A 23,403-nucleotide genomic window follows, 5' to 3' on the forward strand; every position below is an offset into this window, starting at 1 on the left:
CCAGGGCTGGGGGCAACAGTGAAGCTGGGTGGGTGGTCCCATCTCAGGCCTTTGCCCCCTGGCTTCCAGGAGCCAGGGAACAGGATTCCCCACCCAGGCCAGGGGAGTGATCAGCTCTGGGGGCATCCTGAAGCCCAAGAAGGACAGGAGTGGGGGACAAGGCTCCAGCCTCCCCACTCAGAATGGACGTTTCTGGGAGACATGCTGAGACTTATCTGAGGTCTGGGGGCAATGGAGCTCATTCCTCCTACAGCAGCAACCCGGATGGCCCTCCTTAGGTTAGCCTCTTTCCTGCCCTGTCCCTTCCGGTTCCATCACTGGGGTAGAGGGTCGCACCCCAAAGGAGGACTTGTCTCAGGCTCTGCCTCAGGAGAACCGACCTAAAGTCTAGTTGAACCTGTGAGACTGGGGGCTCCTCCTGGGCGAGGGTTGGCTGTGTGTTCTGCCCCAGAGACCTGCCCAGGGCCAAGGAGTGCCCCACCTCATTACCTGCCTCTGCCCACCCTGGGGAGGGTTTGTGGACATACACTGGGTGAGCCAAGGCTGAGGGGAAGGAGAAGAGCAGGGGCCCGGGACACGTGGGAGAGAACTGGGCACTTTCCCTGGGAGTCTTGCTCTTTCTCATCGGGTGCAGCCAGAAGCAAAATGAACAGTAAGATCCCAGGCAGATGCACCTCAAAGGCCAGTGCAGAGTGGGTGGGGAGATGTCAAGGGCATGACCAAATAATCCTGGAGGACTTTGGCCCCCAGCAGCCCTGGGAGCTCCGTGACCGGGCCTTGTACTAGGCGTCCAGAGCAGCTGGGGAACAAAGACCCACTGTGATCCAGAGTCACGGCTAATCTATATTGCTCTCTATTGCCCCAGAAACATGAGCTCACTGCAGACAACTTAGCAAATACAGACGAGCACAAAGGAAAAGATGACTAAGGTCATGTGTGCTCCCTCGGTCCCCGGGACAACTGCTAGAAACATGGAAGTATTTATCCCTTTTATTTTTTCTATGTTCACATTTAAAAACAAAAAACAAACCAGAAATGGGATTATATGGGTAATACTGTAACATTTTAATTGCCTAACATAGCCTGATTCTTTTCATGGCAAGACGTGTAGATCCACAGCACTCACTTTAAGGCGCCATAGTTGTCCACGTTATCAACGGAACCTCAGGTTGGCCACACCAGAAGTGACAGCAACAACCACAGTAACGGGACCATTCACTGAACACCTGGCACGTGCGCATCATGTGAATCACCGAACAGCTGTGACAGGTCTGTCCCCTCATCTCCGGTTTCCAGCCCGGAGGAGCCAGGGCCAGAAGGGGCAGGGGACTTGCTGGAGGCCACAGAGCTGTGTAGGCGGGACTCGAGGCCGGGTCTCTGGAGCTGCTCTTAACCTTGATGTTGGGCCACTGGGTGGTTGCCCTTCCTGGGCCCCTCTCTTTGTTTCTGCTCAGAAATTCTGCTGATTGGAGCCCTGTGGATTCATCTTAATGGTTCCTTTCAGAGGAAAACTTTCTCTTGGGGTTGGCAGGATAGGGTCGGGGCCATCCTCACCACCCCTTCTGCCCCTTCCCTGGAAGGTCACTAAACCCGTTCCCTTAGTAGCTATGGAACAATGGCCAGAGAGGGGACGAGACTTGCCCAAGGCCTCCCTACACAGAGGCTGCACCCGACTGGGGTCCTGGCTATGGATTCCCTACCCAGACTGACGACAAAGCACTTGGGATGCATAGAACATGGGAGTTAGAGGCTGAGACGGGGGCCGTGCCAGTGCTGGCTGCTGCTGCATCTGGCTCCAGCCCTGGCACAGGGCCTGCCGCGCAGGAGGCATGAATGGATAGAGAAGATAAAGAGGCCCAGACAGGGAGGGAAGACGTCTAAATGGGGCCCAGGTGCACTGAGGAGGGAGCGTGGGTTTGGGAAAGCAGAGAGAGGAGCCGGCGGGCTGTACCAAGTGGGCAGATGCAGGGGCAGCGGGGAGCAGGGAGGGTGTGTTGGAGGCAAGAATGGGCACCGTGAAGGGACTGACCAGACAAAGGGGCTGGGAGTGGCCAGCCCCTTTGAGTGGCCAGAGTAGACCTGTGGAGGCTCCGGCCCCAGCCTTTGGGGCAGGGCCCCAGCCACCAAGAGCCCTGCCTGGGTAATTCCTGAGCAGGAACAGAAGGAGGAAGTCGCTTAAGTGACACTCAGCCAGCCGGTGAGTGGGTGGCAGGGCTTGGTTTCATTTCCAGAAGAGTCCTGGAGTTGTTGGGTTCTGCCACCCACCCCCACCCTGGCCCCTCCCCTGCTGCCTTGGCCCTCGGCTCAGGGGGCGGTGAACCCCACAGACCGGGGCAGCCAGGAAGAAGGCAGTGAGGCCAGAAAATGGGCAAGTCCCATCACATGGGAAAGCCCAGGGAGAGCGGCCCGATAGGTCTCCTGTAACAGACCAGACTGTGAACTCTGGAGGCTGGTGGCTGCAGCTTCCACATCCTTCCTGGCAAACTCCTCCCCAGCCATGGGCCAATCTAAATGCCCCTCATCGGGGAAGCTTCTGAGAAGCCCCCGCCAGAACAAACTCACTGATCGCTCCCTCTCTGAGCTCCTCCAGAACGCAGATGCACTTAGAGACAAATAGGAAGGATACTGTTTATCGAGCTCTTGCAGTGAGCCAGGCACTGTGCTGGGTGCCTTGAAGCCTCAACACCTTCCTGGACCTGCTCGGTGTCACCTACAGTCCATGGCACCCGGCAGCACAGTGAGGCTGAGCAAGTTCTCACGGGTGGCAGCTGGTAGGGCTGTCTTCTGGATATGGAAGCTGGTGGCTCTCTGTCCCTCCCGCTCAGGGTGCTTTAGCACCTGCTTCCCCTTCTGGTTTGAAAGCCCCCAGCAGGCAGGTTCTGGACAGCTGGCCCGGAGGTAGTACGGACCTATGGACACATCTTTGAACCCTTCCATCTGCCTTCACTGTGACGGTGACCCAGCCTGGTGTCTTGCATACAGCAGGCGTTTAGTAAGTCCCTGTGACACTGAGGAACCTTGATCCTAGTTCAGGCTGCCATACATTTGCAGTGTGACTTTGGGCAAGTCACTTCCATTCCTCTGGTCCTCAGTTTCCCCACTTTTAGAAGGAATTGTTTAGGGACGGATCTCTTGGCTTCCTGCTTGTCCTCAAATTCTCTTTTGCTCTAGAACAAAAATGGTATATACCCCACAACCAGTTTCCCTCACTATTAGCCCCTTATATGACAACAAATGAACCAGTACTGATATCGCTATTTAGTTAATCGATAATTAACTAAAGTCCATACTTTATTCAGAGTTTCTTCATTTTTCCCTAATGTCCGTTTTCTGTCCCGGGATCCCATCCAGGAAGCCATGTTGCATTTAATCATCACGTCTCCTTCGCCTCCTCTTGGCTGTGACAGTTTCTCAGGCTTGCCTTGCTTTTGATGACCTTGACCATTCTGAGAACTGTCATCTATTTTGCAGAATGTTTCTCTGTTGGAAAGTGTTGGTTTTTCTCATGATCGCACCGGGCTGATGTGCTCTGGGGAGGGAGACACAGAGGCGAGTGCTATTCTCATCCCATCATATCAAGGAGACATAGCGTCACCGTGTCGTGCCCCTGTTGACCTCGGTCACCTGCTGAGGCAGTGTTTGTCAGGTTTCTCCACTCCGTACAGGTACCCCCTGCCCCCCACAGCGCTGTCCTCTTTGGCAGGAGGGAGGTCAACATGAGCAGTCCACACCTGACTAGTGGGGAGTTCAGCTCCCCTTCTCAAGGGCAGAGTATACATATGATTAGCATTTTCTCTTCTTTGACATCGTTTTTGGAAGTACTCCCACAAAACATTGCTTCATTCCATCTTCCCGACAGGCCCGGGAAGTGTGGGAGATGGACACACAGGCCATGAGGTGGGAGAGAAGGTTCGGGCTGGGGAGTCACGGATTGGAGGGGGCTCCGTGGGTCCCGCCTCTCCCTCCTGGACGTGAGATACGTGTGGACCGAGGCTCATGGAAAGTCTGGGCGGGACCGCACCAGGGAGCCTGAGTTTCAGACTCAGGAGGGCTTGACTTCTGCCTGGGTCTGAACCTGAGGTCCCGCCGCCCTCCCTGTGGCTTGTCGCCTTGCCTCTCCTCAGCTCCCTCACCTGTACAATGGGGCTAAGAATCGCTCTGATGTGTCATATTGGGGAGAACGACTGAGACTCCGCACACAGAGCCCCCTGGAGCAGGGCGCTGCCCAGGAAACTCTGCACATGGCGGCTGGGAGCCGTCGTTGTGATGGCTATTTTTACAGTTATTCTTTGAAGCTCTCCCGTGGCGGGCTGCCTCCTCTCTGCTCAGCAGGTTTCTAACCCCCCGCTCCGATCTGGATCTGCGGGGTCACAGCCGGGACTGCAGATTTCCGCCCTGCCCTTGGCCCTTCTGCCAGGCCAGGCAGATCAAGGGCACTGGCTCCTTTTATCTCTCTTCACAGACACTCTGAGATCTGGCGGAAGGAGGCCTGGGCTGGAGGGGGCCTGGCTCTGCCAGCCAGTGACTCTTCTTGGGACATTGGGAGCGTGTCACACCTATTTTCCTATACGCAGGTCTTTTATTTTTAAAAAATAAAGATTTTATTTATTCATTTATTTATAGAGAGGGGGAAGGGAGAGAGAAAGAGAAGGAGAGAAACATGGATGTGAGAGAGAAACATCAGTTGGTTGCCTCTGGTCAGCCCTCTGACCAGGGACCAAACCAGCAACCCAGGCCCGTGTCTTGACCAGGAAGCCAACCTGTGACCTTTCACTTTTGCGGGAAGACACCCAACCAACACAGCCACACTGGTCAGGGCCAGGCAGGCCTTTTCTGCATGTGACATCCCCTGTTTCGCCTCCAGAGTCTGGGGGTGGGTAGAAAAATGCTTGGGCCTCAAGCTTCCCATCTGTGAATTGGCCACACAGCACCAGGTGAGGCTGTGAGATCCTGATTATGCTCGGCGGTGCTCAGGGGTTAACGCTCTCATCTGTACGTCATCATTTGGGCTTTACCTGCTCAGGTGCCCACTGTCTTTCCACCTTCCCTGGTGAGCGAACAGAAGCTGGAGAAGCCCGCCGGCAGCTGGCTACCCCTTCCGGCTGCCGACCTCTGAGGGAGAACCTGCTTACCTGCTGCTCTTGGCCCTGTCTGACTCTGACGAGGCGAGGGATGGAGGTCTCTCTGGTGTCCTGCGTTCAGGGCCTTTGAGCAAGTTTTTCCTCGTTTCCTGGAGCCTAGGTATGTGGCCGCATACTCACACACTGATGTAATCCGGGACTCTGCCTCAGCTGGTCCCCAGCTGCAGCTGCCATCAGTGAAGAGGCCTCCACTCGGCCTTTCCCAGTCCCTGCATCTGCTTCCCACTCAATGATAACACATATCCCCGGGCTCTCCTCTGCTCACCACCCTCTACAGCTCCCCCCCACACCTGCCTCCAGCACAGAAGCCAGGCCTGGCGTTTAAAGGGCCTTCAGGGCTCACCCCTGCCACACTTCCCACCTCACTGCCCCCACTCCAGTCACTCATCGGGTTGTGTTCTTTAGCACCGCTCTGGCTATAGCTCCAAACACGGCAGTGTTTGGGGCCTCTGTGCCTTTGCTCATGCTGTTCCCTCTGCCTGGAATAACGGTTTTGTCCATTGTCCCCTGAAACCACCTCTTCAGGCTTCTCTACTCTCCACAGACTCCTTTCTTCACCAGCCCCCCTACTCCAACACATGTGCTTGGTTAGGGCCCCTCTGGCCCCCTGTGCTCGCCACATCAGTGCCTAGGACACTGGTTACGCTTCCTGGCCTCCAGGGCCCTGGGCGAGGGGCAGGCAGCACCCTTGGTCCCATGTCGTGGGAACATACTTGCCAAAGGGTCTGCTGCCAGGTGTGGCATCAGGCCTCACTGCCCACTCTCCGGCCTGCCCGCAGGCATGGCTTTGATCCAGGTGGGGAAGGAGGGAGGAGGTTTCTAGAGGGCCCTGTACGACAGGTGTTCACCATCCCAACAATGTTGACATTAGTATCTGTCATCTCCTGGGTGCCCCGGGTTGGGGAATTGTCCTTCCCGGTGTTCCAGGCTGGCGCGGGGCTGCACACCCCATCGGCGGTCCACAAATGTTTGCTATCTATGAATGACGACGAGTGATTCGCTGGTACTAAGCCATGAGTTGCTATTTTACTAACAATGTTTTAAGCAAAATAATGCAGAGTCATTTCTTTTTCTGGCCAGACCACCAACTCTCTTTTTTAAAAAGATTTTATTTATTTATTTTTAGAGAGAGGGGAAGGGAGGGAGAAGAGAGTTAGAGAAACATCAGTGTGTGGTTGCCTCTCACGTGGCCTCCACTGGGGCCATGGCCTGCAACCCTGGCTTGTGCCCTGACTGGGAATTGAACTGGCGACAATTTGGCTCGCAGCCTGCCCTCAATCCACTGAGCCACACCAGCCAGGGCCAGACCACCAGCTCCTGCATCTGCATGAGCCTGGGAGTTAGTGGGGTTGGTGCCCCACTTTATTGATGAGTACACTGAGGCTTAGAGAGGGCAGGGTCACACAGTCAATGAATGAAAGAGTTGAACTTGGACTCTTGTATGTGGATCCCTAGTCAGTGTGTTCTGCTCAACTGACTGGGCAGCATCTGCTCTGTGCTGGGCATGGGCCAGGCCATAGTCCCTGCCTTCAGGGTGAGGATAGACACACCCTGAATGTATGGGGACCCCTTGAATGGATGGGGTGTGCCTCCACTAGGGGTTTTTGCAGGAAGCACATCCTGGAAGACATGGCATTTACTCAGGACCTTGATGGACAAGGGAGGTTTGGGAAGCTAGAGATAGGGGGTGAGCATTCCTGGCAGGGCAAAGGCCCAGAGGGACGGTTGAAAATAATGAGTATTTCCAAGGCTCAATAATAAAACCATTGTGCTGGCCACATCCTCCTGGAGCGCCTCCTGAGAGCCTCAGCAGCTGAGATGAGCCCGCAGAGCCAGCAGTGGCTCCAGACAGAAGGCCGCGTCTGTGTTTGCAAAGCCAAGACTTGTGCAGATGGGCCCCACTGCTCCTGGGGATGCACAGGGGGATGAATGATAACGAGGGCGCACACATGCTGAGCTCATAGACCTCGTTTCATCCTATGTGAGTCTTCTGAGGGAAGCACTGTGTGTAGCCCATTTTGCAGGCTGGCATACCGAGGCTCAAAGAAATGGCAGGCTCAAGGTCATATACTCAAGAATTGACAGAGTTGGGACCTGAATTCAGGTCTGTGGGGCCAAAGTCTCTGCTTTTAAGCCCTCTGTCATCCCTGATCTAGGAACCTGGGACTTTTGGTTCAACTCCTGGGCATATATCTAACGATGTGCTGGCAAATACTTAACAACCAGCTCACTGGAAAGAAAAAAAAAAAAGACACCTTGATTTGCAGTGTTTGCCAATTTCCAAGGTGTAAATACTCCCACAGTAGCTGATATCCAGCTACCTATCATGGAAGCTTGAGCTGGGAAAAGATGAACACAGTCTGCTCTTTTAAGTGGTGAGAGCCAGCTCCGCCACACCACCCAGTGACTCTCTCTCACCTAGCGTGGTGTGGCCAGTTAAGACCTTCAGACAGGTCTGAAGAGTGAATAAGGGCTGAGAAACCTGCTTCTCCAGCCAGAGGCCTTCCCCGGAATCCCGGGAAACTGAGGTTAATCTTTAAGCCAGCCTTGCAAGCCCCTCGGCCATTTCACCAGGTGAGAACAGCGTTCCTGCGCTGCTGCCTGCGGGCTTTGGGACTTCCAGCAGCCCCTCCCCCGACCCTTGGTCCACCGAGCATCGTTCATTGAGCACAACCTCAAACATCCTGATACCTTAAGTTTTAACCTCCCCAGGTATCCTTTGTGACCATGTTCACTCCTGTGACTTGTACAAGGTACAGCGGGTGGGGACTGGCCTACCCATGGACCTGGATGAGATTGGCCCAAGGCCTCCCGCCTCCCAGGTCTCCCGGGTTCTGTTTTATACCCCGGGGCCTTTGCCTCCCATGTGCTAGGGTTCTCCTTCCAGGTCCTCTCAGAAGGTGTCCAGGCCCTGGTGCCATTTGCCCTGCTGAGCCTTAGTTTCCTGTCAGTGAAATGGGAGAACTTTCAGAGAAGGAAAGTGGAGGCAGCTGTGGCATTTAAAGCTGCATTCAGGCCAGCCCTCCCCGGTGCCATGATTCCGGGAGGACAGGGGAAGAACCGAGGGTGGTGGGGTGCTTACCCCCCCTAGAGCAGCCTGGGGCAGGAGGTGGTGGTGTTACTGGGCGGCCTGAGTGAGGGGAAATCCCCACCCCAATCTTCTTCCAAGGTGGAGTCGGGGAGTGGGGGCGGGAGGCCTAGTGGCTGAAGCAGCTTTTTCTCAGTGCCGGCTTCCTTTGATCTATCTACTCTGGGGCCCCTGCATCCCGATGTACTTGGCCTCTTTATTTACTTGAAAGGGCAACTGTCTCTAAATGCCCACTTCAGCCCCCTCCTTAGCAATAATATCCAGATTTTGATGACTTTGGTGGGCTGCCTTAGTGACTTAAAAAAAAAACACATTAAAATGAACACATATGTATTAAGATAAATGTTTCTCTAGCCCACACAGTCCCTCAAGCTTCAGTCCTCACACTGGGAAACTAACTCAAGTCCAGGGTCCAATGCCAAGGCCCTCGTAGGTGACCCCCTTTTCCACGCCTCAGTTTTCTTTTCTGTAAAATGGAGGTAATTATTCCCTAGCCCAGCTGGTTGTTAGGAATAGATCGTCAAGTCTACCAGAGCCAGTTTTACACCTGGAAAGGAGTGAATGCTCCATTAGCGCTGATATTATTATTACTATTGCTAATAATTGCGGGAGAGGTGAATTTGGAGTAAATAGGGTGGGTGGGTTGGGGAGTTAGGGAGGGCATTTCGGCTTGAGGACGGATAGGGGTCCCCCAGGTGGGGCTCTCTTACCCAGCGAGGTGGGGGGCGGGGCTCCTGCACCCGGTGCCTCCGTCCCCCAATCCCTGGCCGCGCCTAGACCCCGGCTTCGAATGTCTGGGGGCCGCGCGTGTGGGTCTCTTCAGGGTCACCGGCGGGGAATCTGTCCCCGCGCGAGCTTCCTCCTTCCTCCTCCTCCCGGAGGCCTGCCGGCCCCTCCTCCCTGCTCGTGCTCTCCCTCCCTCCGGTTCCCTCCCTCCCCCGGCCACCGCCTCCTCCTCCACCACCTCCTCCTCCTCCCTTTCTCTCTCGATCTGTCTTTCCCCGCCCGGAATCCATTCCGGCCTGGGAGCCGGAGCGGCCTGGCCGCCGTCTGCTGGACCCCCTGGCTGTCCCGCGGTCCGCCCTCCTGTGCGCCTGTCTGTTGGTGCACCCGCTTGCCCACCGGCCCAGGTGAGTGCCCCTCCGCCCCTTCGCCGGCCCTCTGTCCTGGGTGGTGTTGGGGAGCCCCTGCCGGGGGACCACCCTGGCGTCAGGTCGCAGGGCCGCCGGGTCTCCTGTCCACCTCTCCAACCCCCCAGTTCCCCCGGGCCGAGCCACAATCCCAGAGTGCTGGGAGGGTGCACGGGGTTTTGCCCAGCGCGGCCTTTTGTTGTGATGCTGCGGGGGTGGGGTGTGGGGGCGCGCCGCTGGGCTGAGGGGGGCGCTCTGGGGTCCTGTCCGCGCGGGGACCTCCTCCGGCTCACCCATCCCCTATGGTCCCCCTGAGAGTAGCCAGCCCGGCCCAAACCCTCAGGCCGGGTCTAGGCCAAATCTGAAATCTGAGCCAGTCGGCGCCGCCTCTGGCTACGGCAACCTGGCCTGGTGCCCCAGGCCCGGGAGGGGAGGTGGAGAGGGGTCCTGCAGGACCCAGGCCTGGGGGCACGGGTGTGAGGACGCTGGGCTGGGCACCAGAACCTCTGTCCTCCTGGGGCTTTGGGTAGGGCCTGGTGCCACTGCCCTGGAAGCGGCTGGCCCACCCCGTGCTTGGTCCTTCCTGCCCACAGCCCCCAGGCTCACCCCTGGGTAGGCCCAGCCTCCTACCTGCTCAGAAGTTGGCAAAAGTTTTGGGTTTCCCCCACCAGGCTGGGTCCACCTGCCTGCCTGGACTGGGGCTGGGGGTGGGTGTCCCTGGCGTGTGTCAGACAACTGCCTTCCATCTCGGAGCTGGGAGCTGGGGAATCTCCGATAGTGGCAGGTGGGCCTGGCTGGGGCTAGGGGGCTGGTGGAAGGGTGGGGGTGAACAAAAGGAGCTCACCTGTGGGGCATCAGTTCAACCTCTGGGGCCTTCATGCCAACTTGAGTGTGGGCGGAGCATGTGTGGCCCTGGGTGAGGCTTTCTGAGCCTCAGGGACTCTGTGCAATTGGAGCAGTGGTCCCTGGGTGAGCTGAGGTGGGTCCAGGCCCAGCCACAGTGAGTGGAGATCAGACTGGGTTTCAGCAGTGGGCTGGGCTGGTCCTGTTGCTGACTGTCTTCTCGTCCTCCTGGCTGGGGAGACAAGACACCTAGGTTTCTCAGCTCACTGGATGACTTGGGCCAAGGGACTGTCCTCTGAGTCCCCATATGTGGAGTGAGAATCCTCAGGGAAAGAATGTATGTATTTCTTCATGTAGGGGCTTTGCATGCAGTAGGTGCCTAATAAGTGAGTGCTTCCCTGCATCTGGGTGGGCGGGGAGGTTGCTGGCCCTGCTGGAGCTCATCTCCAGAAGAGCGTGCATTGGCGCTGGAAAAGCCACCTCGGAACTCCTTCAGAGAGAAATGGCTCCAGCTGCCCTGCCACCTGGCAGCTGTGCGACCTCCGGCAACTCACTGGTCCAGACTCTGGCCGCAGTTTTAAAATGCACCAATGAGAACTACAGGTGCTAACATTTTCTGAGCATCTCAGGAACTCTCGGGGCTCTTGTTTATCCTCATTTTGCTGATGGAGAAATGGAGGTGCAGGGAGGGGAAGTGACTTGACCAAGGCCACATAGTTTGAAGTCAGAACTAGAACCTAGACCTCAGAGACTATTCAGGCTGCCCTGGCACCCCTCCAGTGTTGGGGGGCAGGGTTTTCCCAGTACGGGGCCTGGCACATGGTTGGAAAAGACTACACTGATGAGTGATTGCATGGGAGCCACGAGGCCGTTTTTGGCGATGTGGTGGTGTGGTGTGCCTCGGTGATGTGGTCTTTCCACCCAGGGAAATGATTTATAGTGTGTCACCTCTCTCTGCTGCCTGGCTACCTGCCCGGCTGCCTGCCCGGCTGCCCGCCCGCCTGGCTGCCCAGGCCCTCCTGTGTGGCCCCTGGGCCTTTGCTCCTGAAGGTCCCTGCCAGGGATGCCCTCTCCTCTATGAGCTGCTCATCTACTCTTGCTGTTTAAGGCTTGGCTTAAGGCCCACCTCTCCCAGGAAGGTCCTCCTCCACACCCCCGCCCCTGCCCCCACTCCCAGCTTTCTCCTCCTCTACCCTAGCCTCTTTCCGGAGCACGAATTCTCCCTAACTCAGTTCCTGCCTTTGCTTCTTCCCTGATTGTGCCTTGGGAGCCGGGGAGGAGATGATAGCTCAGTGACCTGCTAACAGAACCCCCACCCCAATCTCCCTGGCCCTCACTTGACTCTGTTTTCCCAAACCTGTCTGGATACAAGCGTCCATGAATGACCACTGAGCACTAGGAACTTATTTTTGAAAAAGATTTTATTTATTTATTTCTAAAGAGAGAGGGGAAGGGAAGGAAAAAGAGAGGGAGAGAAACATCAGTGTGTGGTTGCCTGTCACGTGCCCCCTACTGGGGACCTGGCTTGCAACCCAGGCATGTGCCCTGACTGGGAATTGAACCAGTGATCCTTTGGTTCATAGGCCAGCACGCAGCCCCCTGAGCCACACCAGCCAGGGCTGTACTAAGAGCTTTTCACTCAGGCTGAGCAGTGTGGTGATGGGGTGAGCAGTGGGAGCTGCTGGGAGGCATCGGGAGGCTTCCAGGAGGTGGTGCTGAGGGGAGCAGCTGTTCTTGGAACAGAGAAGGGGACAGGGTGCTCTTTCTTCCCTTCTGCTGCGATACTTCCCGGAGCTCCTGGTGTTGTTGGCCTAGGTGAGTCCTTGCTGGGGAATTGTGAACAGATCCCTGGCTTCCCAGAAATTTGGGTCTAGAGGGTAAGCCAAATAGCAAAGAAGTTGCCAAATAAATGGATATATAATCACAGATGTGATAAGGGCTCAGAGAAGGAGGTGGGGATAGGAGGAATCTTGAAGAAGGCGAGGAGGAGTTGGCCAGGCATGCGGCTGGGGGAAGGGCTTGCCAGCCAGCGGGAACTGCAAGTGCAAAGGCCCCGAGGTAGAGGAGTGTGTGCTGTTGAGGAGCAATAACGGGAAAGCCTGTGAGTCTGGAGGACAGAGTTAGGGTGCTTGGGCGAGAGGTGAAATGGGGGGTGTTGGCAGCAGGGCTGGACCATGTGGGGCCAGGTGGGCCATGAAGCAGAGTCTGGCCTTCATTTCACACAGGGAGCTTATTGGTGACCCCTGTATGAACAACTCCGTGCCAGAGGCCAGGGGTACAGAGTTGGCTGAGGAATCTGGTAGAACTGGATCTGTGGGCTGGACTCCCAAATATTCTGTGGGGGCCTGGATCAGGTGTTAAGAGGAGGAGGAGGCATTGGAAGCTGGGCTTTGAAAGCGGAGTAGGAGTTCACTAGCAGGAAAGCAGGAGAGAGTGAGAGCCGGGAGTCGGGGAAGTGCAGTGCAGGGTGGCTGGAAGCTGGGAGTGGGGCGGGGAGCAGGGAGGGGTCCGCTGGAGACCGAAGGTGTGGGGAGGGCTCAGGAGTCAGACGGGTCAGGGTTCAAGTTCTGACTGTCTTCACTTGCTGTGAGTCTTTGGGTCCTTCATCGTATCTGTCTGAGACATAGTTTCCTTCTTAAAAACGGGGACAACAAATACCTCTGCATCACGTGAGCGCTGACGGAGGGTGGCATGCCCAGTGCCTGGCACCAGTAGGCACTCAGCACATGGGACCTGGGGCAGGTCGCTGGCCCCGTGGGTCTCGCCTTGCCAGTCGTGTGGTGAAGGCTCTGAGTGGGTGCTCTGACGGTCTGTGGGTGCTGGTCTGGGCAGGACTGGCCCAGGAGAGGACGTGGACCAAGGCCACGCACGTGCTGGGTGACTTCAGTTCTGCCCTGCCCTCTCTGTGTGAGGAGGCTGAGCTGGGGCGGTGGGCCCAGCTCTTCCCAGCTTCCCGAAAGCCTGCCTTAGATGAGGTTGTCCATTTTCCAGATGTCAGTGGACCCAGAGAGGAGAAGCCACTTGACTGGTGTCTCCCAGTGGCCTGGTGACAGGGCTGAACCCAGGCTGTCGGGCTCTGGACTCCTGGTCCAGACCTGGGAGCCTCTGGAGCCCTGCATGTCCCTGTAGGCCTTGCAGCCACAGCAGAGCACCTCCACCCCCTGCTCTGGGCGGTTTGACTGGAGCCTCATTTCCTGCCCCTGTCCCGTGGCCCCCCACGCCTCTCTCTCCCTTCGGGTTCCCATAACCCTCTACTTCCCTCCATGGTCCCAACCCCCTTATCTCCATGGTGTACTGTTCTGGTTTCCACTCGAGCCCGAGAGGGAGGCACTTCCTCTGGGACGCCTCAGTTCCCTCATCTCTGAAGTGGGATAATATGAGTCACAGCTCCCACGATGCCCCGGGAGGATGGAAACAAAGCACTTAGTGCATTAACTTGGTACGTAGGGGTGGGGAAGAACCAGACGCACACTCTGGTCCTTCTTCCTCTGGCAGCTGACACCCTCCTCCTGTGATTCTGTTTTGAACCTGTGCAATGGGCACGAGGTTTGCACCCAGTGGGAGCGAGGGGAGAATGGAGTGAGACTGCACCTTAGTGGCTGGTGGCTGGCCCTGCATCGCTGTTCTGGGAGAGGGTGATCCGGTGGATACCTCCCCGGTGTTCAAGACTCTGTTCCAGCTGAATGCCCAAAGGCAAATTACGTAGCCTCCCTGAACCTCAGTCTCGGCACCTTTCCCTTTGAAGATTAAATCAGCTAACGTCTCCTGCAGCAGCTTGATTCTACTGGATACTTGGGAAATATTATGTCTTTTTTTTCTCTCTTCTCCTCTCTCATGGGGGCTCACATATCCAGTATTGGGATAGCCTGGGGCTCAAATTCTTTAGACCAGGATTGCTATGTTGAGAAACATTCAGAGGTCCAGCCTTGGCTTCATGGGATAGAGTGCTGTGATAGATTAGTAATGTCTGCCTTGGGCAGAGGATTAGAGAGCATCCTGTGTGGGCCACAAGTTTGTTATTCCTGATTTATTCTGACCTTCTCTTCACATGGGGGAAATGAGGCCAGAAAGACCCAGGACATATTTTCAAAGCTGGGAGAAAAATGCACGTACCTTGCCTTTTGATCCTGGGCTCTCCCCAGCCAGCCAGCCTGCACCTGCCCCCAGTACAGCCAGGGTAGGGCAGAGTCAAGGGGTGAGTGACTGGGGAGGATCTTAGCACTGGAAGCCAGAACCTCCATTTCCCCTCCAACCTGGGTCCTAGCTCCTCCCCTCCCCCTGGAACCACCCAGAGAAATTCCAGATTAAAATGAGAAGCCAGAGGGAAGAACTGGATGATCTCGGTCAAGTCCCTTCCCACTCTGTTCCTCAGTTTCCTCATCTGCATGGTGAGGACCCTTCCCTCACTGAGGCTCTGTGGTGGGGACCCTAGCTGTGGCCTTCTCCAGGGGTAGCCCGGCCGAGTCCTCTTCTCTGTTGTCCACTCTGGGATCACTGAGAAACCAGGTAATGGGTCCTTTGAACCCTCAAGCTTCCAGGGCTGGGGGATGGAAGTTGGGGTCAGGTGGTGTTGGGGAGCTTGGCTTCCACATTCAGGGCTGATTATCTTCTCCTGCGCTGCTTTGTGCAAGTCTGTGGCCTTGACTGTTACTGTTTGATGTCAGCGTCTTTGCATTGTGCTCTCCCGCCCTGGTCATAGCAAGGTAACCCATTCTGTCCCATGGAGTGGGCCGAACTTTTGTTCCTGTTACAGAGAAGAAGAAACAGAGGCTCAGAGAGGCCAAGGGTTGGGGCTGTGGTCACCCAGCATGGTGACACGTGAGCCCAGACTTCTAGCTTCTTGGTGACTTGTGACACCCGATTCCCACTGAGCATGTGGCAGCTCGGCTGAAATGTTCCCCCAGGTAGGGGTGGGTGTGTTGCTAGGAGCAGGTATCCTGACTCTCGGGGCTTCTTGCGCTGGCTGCTGGATCCCCACTTGGACCTGGAGTACTCTGATCTTCAGGGAACCCTCCGGTCCCAGGATGGCATAGCAGGGTGCTCAGTGGGTGGTTGTGGCATAGAAGGAGTTTGCAACTAGCAAGGCCTCTGGAGCTGTTTGGATCTAGGTTCGAATTCTGACCCTGCCACTTGTTCACTGTGTCTGATTGTGGGAGAGTGATTGCTCTGAACCTTAGTCTCCCCGTTTGTGAAGTGGGGGTGACAGTAGCAGTGCCAGCTTTGCCAGGTGCTGAGAGGGTCCGATGAGCTAGCAGGTGTCTGCTCTGGTGCAGGGCCTGTACGTAGTAAGTGCTTAATATTTCTGAGTGCCCGTGATTATGAAGGTGACCCCCTGACAAGGTGGAACTGCTGGGCCTCTGCAGGCCAGTAGGTCCCAAGGACTGAGCCTGGGTACCTCTGTCCGTGGCGGGCTTGTCCTAGGGGGCGGGGCAGAGGGCAGGTTAACTAGAGACAGACGAGTTCGGTGGCTGGATGGATTGGAAACCACCAGCTCCATCCATTCTCTCTGAGCCCAGCTTCTGCCTCAGCCCTGGCCCACCTGTGACTTTTCAAGGCCTCCCGGTGCCTCCATCCCTAGCCTTCAGTGCTCCTCTCCCAACTGAATGCGCCCATCTCTCCGAAGGTGGCCACTGATTGAGCATTGGGTACTTTGCTTCTTTGCCCAGTTGGCCTGGGAGGCGGCTGAGGCTCTGAGAGAGGCCAGGATGGGCCCAGGCTCCATAGCCAAGACTCCTGGAGGTGCTGCTGGTCTGGGCCAGAGCTCTACCCTGTGCCCCGCCCCCCCCTCACCTCCCACATTTCCCTCTCCCCCAGGTGACCGGTTAGCCTGTCTGGACCGCTGGCGGTCTTCCTTATTGCCCTGGGATGTCTAGCCCCCAGGTCTTTGCCCCTGGGGGTCCCGAAGCCTGTCTGCCCTTCCTCTCAGTGCCCTGCGAGGGGCTAAGCTGCCTCTGCCTCCAGCAATTACTGACCACACTCTGCCCCAACCCGGGCCTGGACTCCCCTCCTCTGGCCCCCCCCACCCCCCCGCATGGCCCCTCCTCCGCCCGCCCTCATGGCTCTGACGCACTCTGCCTGAGATGGTAAGCCCTAGTGTTCCTTGGCTTTTGCCGGAGTGGGGTGATAATCCTCATTCCGAAGGGTGCTGCACTTAGAGTTTACAAAGCATTTTCCACAGTCACCTTTGAGTATCTGCAAGCAGGACTGAGAGGGAGGCAGAACCATCTTAACAACCTTCACTGCGCAGTTGAGGAAACTGAGGCCCTGAGTCAGTGTCCTGGTGGGCGTCCTCTGTGCTGGGACAGACGGAACTGAACCTTCTGCTCTCACCCCCATGAGCCTCCAGCCTCCGCAGGCAGAAACCCCTCTCAGTCCCAGGAAGCCTCAACTTGTGAAAAGGAGGGTCTGGGGGTTCAGAGAGGTGAACAGACTTGCCTGAGGTCACACAGCCTAGGAGGCTGGCAGAGCTGGGAGGGTTCCCTGTAGGCATTCAAGAGGCAGGCTGTGCCCATATACTCATGGCTTCCCAGTGTGGCATCAGATACCCCCCTGCCCCCTCCTTGCGGAAGGAACAGCCCTGGGCTCCTTCACTAGTCACCAAACACTTGGGGCCGACCCTCACACCACAGCATCCCCACGAGGCAGCACTCCAGCTCCATGTCACTAAAGGGGAAACTGAGGCTCAGGAAGCAAAGGGGCCTGCCCAAGGTCACCCAGTGCATGGGTTTGGACCAGGGCCTCCCCAACACCGCAGGTTTGCCCCACCTCCTCCAGGCTGAGTCCTGCTGGGCCTCCTGCCTGAGTCCAGCCAAGCTCCCTGCCCCTCTTGGTGTTTTTCTCAGGGCAGTGTGAAGGCCGGGAGACTTCCGATAGCCACCCCGGCTCCTAACCCGAGGGTCTTCTCCTCCATCTCCAGCTGCTGTCATACCTTAGCCGTGTGGCTTAGTGAATCAGTTCACCGTGCTGTGCCTCAGTCTCCCCACCTGAAAAACGGGCTTAACGGCAGTGTCCACACCGTGGCCTTGTTCTGGGAATCAAGCGAGGTATTGTGCAAGACCCTCCCAGCAACACCGGCGTGTAGTAAGCTCTCTCATGTGTTAGTTGTTATTTTATTGTAATTTGTATTAACCCAAAGAGGAATGGAATGGCAACCCCATTCTCCAGGCAGGGAAACTGAGATTCAGAGAAAAAGAAGAAAGGCCACCAGGCCACAGTAGGTGTCACAGCCAGAGGTTCCTGGGACACACACACCCCACTTTCCAGATGGGGAGGCTGTCCCCTTCCAGGACTTAGTTTTCTCATCTGTGTATATTGTCAAGGAGATGGTTCCATCACATGGTACCAGTGGCTCCTCACTCAGTAGCACCCTAGGGTAGGGGGTGGGGGGAGTTAGTAGCTCCTGATCTGCCTGGGTGAGTGGGACTGTGCCCCGTGTACTTTGTCTCCAAGTCCCCAAGGCTGGGCCTGGTTAGGAGGCTGAACTAGGCCTCTCTGGGCCTCTGGGTGCCCTGTGGCTGCTGGCACCCAGGTAGGTGACCTAGCATGTCACCCGGTCCACCTGCCTCCTCTGCTGTGTGCCTTGGGCAAATGGCCTCTCCTTTTGAGCCTCAGTTTCCTCATCTGTGAGATGGGTGCAGGAGTCTTTCCCTCGGAGGGAGGTTGGGAAGGCTTGATAAGCTCATTCTGCTCAAATGCCTGCCGATGCCAGGCAGTGGTCTGGGTACGAGGTTGGCAGGGTTCTGATTGGAAGAGGGGGACTAGCAGTCCAGGCAGAGGACCCAGGTGAGCGAAGGCCTGGAGGTGGGACATTTAGGGGGCATCCTGTAGTTAGGTGGAGGTGAGTGGGAGAGGACCCTCCACCTTCAGGATTTGGCCTGACCCTGATGGAAGTGGTCAGGGTATCACTGCCTGAAGCAGTGCGGCTCACCTCCCCACCCTCCAAACTGTAGATTTCCTTTCTGTCCTTGCGAGTGGCCACCTGCCGTCCCCACCCCCATCCCCGCCAGGTGTTCCCGAAGGCCCTGGAACCAGATGAGCCACAGATCTATTTGGGGACAATTCTGCTGTTCCCATTTCTTTCCTGTGCCCTAGTTTTAGAAACGACGTGGGTTTGGTTGCCAGTTGGCCATTTGCAGAGCCCCCCCCCCCCCCCCACTCTGCCCATACCTTCGGTCTGTGGGCAAAACAGGACTCGGTGCTGCCATAGGCAGTCGATCCTGGCCTCTGCCCCTGGGTTCTCCGGGCAGGGAGTTGGCAGCTGGACTCTCAGTTACCTGCTGGTGATGTCTGGTCCGTCTCCTGGGTATTGGGGATCCCAGAGGTGCACTCTGGGGGCAGCGTGCCCTGGGGGGAGCCTGACACAGACGCTGATCACTGCCCTGCCACGGGCAGGTGCCCTGTGAACTGTGGCAGTCCGTTACAGTGCCAGAAGGGCTTCCCAGAGGAGCTGATATCTGGCCTGGGATTTAAAAGGTGAGCTGGAGGCCAGGAGGAAAAAAGAAGAGCGAGGGCTTGCTAGGGAGAACGGGCAGCAGGGGCGAAGATCTGGGGGTGGAAACTAGTCTGGAATGTGCAGGCACAGCCGGGGCGGGGGTGCAGTTAGGAGATGACTAGGTTGATCAGGCCTGAAGCCCTTGCCAGGGCTGCTGGGAGCAGGCTGGGCCTCCTGCTGAGGACCCTGCTGAGGATGTGAAGAGAGGACAAAGGGAAGGATCAGACTGGGCTCAGATGCTGGATTTCTGTTGCTGAGTGATGGCAGCCCACGGAGGGATCAAGAACCCTGGCTTGGGCCCTGGCTGGTGTAGCTCAGTGGATGGAGTGCTGGCTGCAAACCAGAGGGTCGCTGGTTCAATTCCTGGTCGGGGCCCCCTTGGGGAGTGAGAGGCAACCACACACTGATGTTTCTCTCCCTCACTTTCTTCTTTCCTTCCCCTCTCTCTAAAAGTAAATAAATAAAGTCTTTAAAAAAAAAAAAGAATAGGATTAAAAAAAAAAAAACAGCTTGGAGCAGAAGGTAGGGGCTGGTCTGGGGCTTTGGAGGGAGTAGGTCAGGGAAGACTTCCTGGAGGAAGTGGTGCATGTGACCTACCTGGAAGGATGGGATGATTCTCTGAGGGGAGGCAGAGCTTGAGCAAGGGCCTGAAGGCATGGCACGAGCAGCTCCTGTGGTTGAAGCCTGGAGGACTGGTAGGGATTTGCCCTGAGAGGTGACCAGTACCCGTCAGCAGAGGGCCTGGGGGGTCTGGGGGGCCTGCGGGGAGTCTACAAGCTGGTCCCGGGGCAGCGAGGAGAGGCGCCCAGGCAGGACTGATTTATCTGGCACCATGGGTAGGGTAGCTGCCCCACTGGCAGTGTAGCTTTAGTGAGGTGGCTGTGGTGGCTGTGGTGGCTGCACAGAGAGCCGACAGATGGGTCTGGAAAGAAGGTGGGTGCCAGCCAGCCAGGCGCTTGGCAGGTGCTGGGGTTGCGGGGGGAGCAGTGGGGTGAAGGTGGGCTGCCTCTCCCTGCTGGTGTGTCTGCCCGTGTATTTTTTCCCCCCGCAGATTCCCGGCCTGACAGGAAGTGCTGGGGACTTGTTGGGGCTTGGCGGGCGGATTCCGAAAGTGCCTGGGATGTGGGCTGGGCATGAGACAGGGGCGCTGGGTTCAGGCTCAGCCTCCTTCCCTTGTCAAGTAACCTCACCGGGGTGCCCCCGTTAGGGTGAAGAGCTAGGCATGGTTGCCCACTCTTGCCTCCAGAAAGGCCCCTCTACCCTCTTGAACCTGGAAGGTTTGTATCCAGACAAGGCGAGATGAGAGCTATAGTTGAAGACTTTGGCGCCAGGTGGGCCTGGATTTGAATCCCAGGTTTGTTCTCTGCTGGCTGGGAGATCTTGGCCAAGTACCTTTGCCCTTTGGAGCCTCAGTTTCCCCATCTGCAGAAGTGGGGTCACCCCAGAGCCTCGTTCCTAGGGCTCCCAGGGAGGATCATTGGGATTTTAGAGAACCGTGCCTAGTACTGTGCCTGCTCCTGTGATCGGGATTTGGAACTGTCTGTCCAGCTTGTTGGGGGTTCTGCGACTTGCCAGGCAGCTGAGGGCGGCTTCCTGTCTGCCCCAGGCTCTCAGCACTGAGGACAAAGCCCCTTTGTGGTGGGACAGATGGAGCCTGGTCGCCCCCCTCCTAGTTCCCCCTTTGGGACTAGAGGGCCGCCTGCCCCTCCTCCTCACCCAGTTCTCCCTGGGGAAGGAGCTTCCTCAGACTGAGGGGATGGGAAATGAAAGTTGGGTTGTGCAGGGGGAGTGGCCAGGCTGGCTACAGCTGTTCAGGCTGGTGAACTTGGGAAGGCCATTCCCTTCGCTGGGTCATCTTCTCAGGGCCACGGGCATCTCTGGAAAGTCTCAGGCCATTATGTTCCCTGTTCTTTATCCACCCACCCATCTATCTACCATCCACCCATTCATCCATCCACCACCTGTATGTTCATCCACCACCCACTCACCCACCCACCCATCCATCCACCATCCACCCATCTATCTACCATCCACCCATTCATCTATCCACCACCTGTATGTCCATCTATCTACCCATCCACCCACTGACCCACCTAGCTGTCCACCCACCCATCTGTCCACCCATCCATTTGTTCATTCATTCATTAATTAATTACCAAGTACTCACTCCATGCTAGGCGCTGTGTTCTTGGCTGGTGTCCATTCTGACCAGATGGTACCCAAGCGTCCCAGCTGTTAACTCTGTTGAATATTACACCCACTACAAAGTATTCATCTGTGAGCAGGACAGAAGTGAGGGCCACCACACAGGGGTGTCCTCATCAGACATGTACTCATACAGTGAGTTATGTGTCAGAGCTGTGTTGGTGCTGGGAAGGAGAAGTTGAAGGTTCTCCCTTGGGCTGGGGACAGTCCAAAAGGCCTTCTGTGAGAAGGTAGCTTTTAAAGTGCGAACTTAGAGCAGAGCTGTCTGGGTGTGTTGCCACTTAAACAGGTGGTCAGGAAAGGCCTCTCTGAGTAGGCGTGAGGGACTAGGTGTACAGATACCCAGAGGAAGTGTGCCCTGGGTGGAGGAAATGGCAAGTACAAAGGCCCTGAGGCAGGGGTGAGCTGGATCCTCAGGCAAAGGGCAAGTGGCTGGTATGGAAGCAGAATGAGTGAAGGGGGTGGGGTTCGTAGAGTCCATTGCATGGCCTTGGAGGCCCCTGAGAGGACTTTGTTCTTAGTTGGAGTGTCGGGGCTGTGAGGCAAATTAAACAGCAGTCGTGGGTTCACACTGGCATTTCAGGAAGACTCTCTGACCCAGTTGTCCAGCCTGGAGGAAGAGGCTGGGCCTAGACTAGGGGGTGGCCATGGTGGGAGAGAAGCACGGGGATTCGGGATATGTTTGAAGTTGGGACTGACAGGGCTCGGGTCTGGGTTCCGTGGGAGATGGGAGGATCATCCTTCCTCTCGGGCTGTCGGTAATGAGGGGCTGAGGCCCTGCCACAGAGCACCGTGGGCTTCGGGCTCATGATTTCTTCCTGTGCCCCTGGTCCATTCAGAGGCACGCAGGCCCCCAGCTTCTCCACTGTGTCCTGAGGGCTGGACTGAGTCCTCCAGCTCCCACGGCTTTGAGCAGTGGTACACCTTGGATGAAACTGGCAGGATCCTTCCCATTTCACAGATGAGAAAACTGAGTAACAGTCCCTACCTCACAGCACTGCAGGGGAGACCGGATGAAGCAGTGCATGCAAAGCACTGACCCTGATGCCAGGATTACAAGTGTTTGGTGATCAGGTACTATTGCTGTCTCTGTGGGGAGTGAGGACCAGCGTGTGAGTCTGGTCTCTGGCCCTGCCCATTGCTGGGCTCTGGGGCTGGGCTCTGGGGCAGGGCTGGGGAGGCCGAGTGGCCTCTTGTAGATAACTGAGCACCCTGGGATTGAAGGTCCCTGGAACACCACTTTCCACATGGGGAGACTGAGTCCAAAAGGGCACAGGGTTGGCTCAAGGCTACGCAGCACTCGGGACAGAGCAGGGTTTTTCACCAGGCCTCCCGCTGCTTTGTGCAGCTCCAGCGCCCCCACTTCTGGGCCCTGCCCTGCCCTGCCCTCTAAGGCTTCCAGACTGTGGCTGGTTCCTGGAGGGAAGGGATCCTGCCCTCTACTGTGCAAGCCAGGACTTGAGGACTCGAAGGGAGTTCCATTCCTGTCCCGGAAGACACCTAAGAGGTTTCAGGGGCTGGAATTGGTGGGAGCTCCACGGTCCACTTGCTTAGCTTTTGCCCTCCCTAGAGGCTGTAGGTCTGGTCCGTGGCACACCCTCCTTCTCTCTGCCAGTGCCAGCTGGAGCCTGCAGCGTCCTGCCCTGCCGCAGCCACACTGGCAGAGCCGGTTTGAGGCCTACCAGCCCCTAGAGTGCCTGCAGCGTGAACATGGGACCAGACACGTTCTGGCCCACAGATGGTCCTGGCTCGCTCATCACTCATCCTTGCTCATTCACCAAACATCCCCTGGTCCCTGGTCTGTGTCCCAGCTCCTGCCAGGCAGGGCTCGGGCCTGGAGTCATTGCAGACGGGCACACTGCTCTGTCTGTGTTTGTGAGCGTGGTCAGGGGTTCTGCCACCAAACATGCCAAGCAGTGGCAGGCAAGCACAGTGGTTGGGGCATAGGCTGGGGCGGGGCTGGACAGATGCAGGTCCGAGACCTGGACCTCTTCATTCTGTGGGTGGGTGGGACCCATCCCTCCATCCCTCCATCCCTCCATCCCTCTGTCCTTCCCCACACCCTCTGCTCCCTCCCTCCTTCCCACACATGTGCACTGAGCACGGCCATGTGCTGGATAATGCCCTAGAGCAGGGCGTCCCACCTTTTGGCGTCTCTGGGCCACACTGGAAGAAGAGTTGTCTTGGGCCACATTGAATCACACAAAAATCTCATAATGTTTTAAGGGAATTTACGATTTGGCACTGGGCCACATGTGGCCCATGGGCCGTGGGTCGGACACTCCTGTTCTAGAGGCTGAAGGTACAGCAAAGAACCAACCAGACAAAAGCCCCTGCTCTTGCAGAGCTGACATTCTAGGTGGGGAGACAGAAACACAACAAGTAAGGAAGCTGCACATGGCCTGTAAGAGGATGGCAAGTGCCACAGATCAGGTGTGAACCAGGGACGGTTGGAATGCTGACTAGGGCTCGGAGGATGGGCTGTGATTAGGGCGGCTGAGAAGA

General features: G+C 56.9%; 1 protein-coding gene across 3 annotated transcripts in view; it reads left to right on the plus strand.

Annotated features, from left to right (window-relative positions):
- Nucleotides 1–9,066: 9,066 nt before the first annotated feature.
- SRC (SRC proto-oncogene, non-receptor tyrosine kinase) overlaps nucleotides 9,067–23,403 on the plus strand; it is a 54,096-nt gene continuing 39,759 nt past the window's right edge. For 2 of the 3 annotated variants that reach the window (XM_037164500.2, XM_037164502.2), the window contains exon 1: nucleotides 9,068–9,359. The gene's annotated coding sequence lies outside the window, so the exon portion shown is untranslated. Of the gene's footprint in view, nucleotides 9,360–23,403 lie in introns of all 3 variants that reach the window. The other variant, XM_037164501.2, reaches the window with a different exon arrangement.

This window comes from Artibeus jamaicensis, unplaced genomic scaffold, assembly GCF_021234435.1.
Source record: "Artibeus jamaicensis isolate MK-2021 breed Jamaican fruit bat unplaced genomic scaffold, CSHL_Jam_final contig_685, whole genome shotgun sequence".
NCBI lineage: Eukaryota > Metazoa > Chordata > Mammalia > Chiroptera > Phyllostomidae > Artibeus > Artibeus jamaicensis.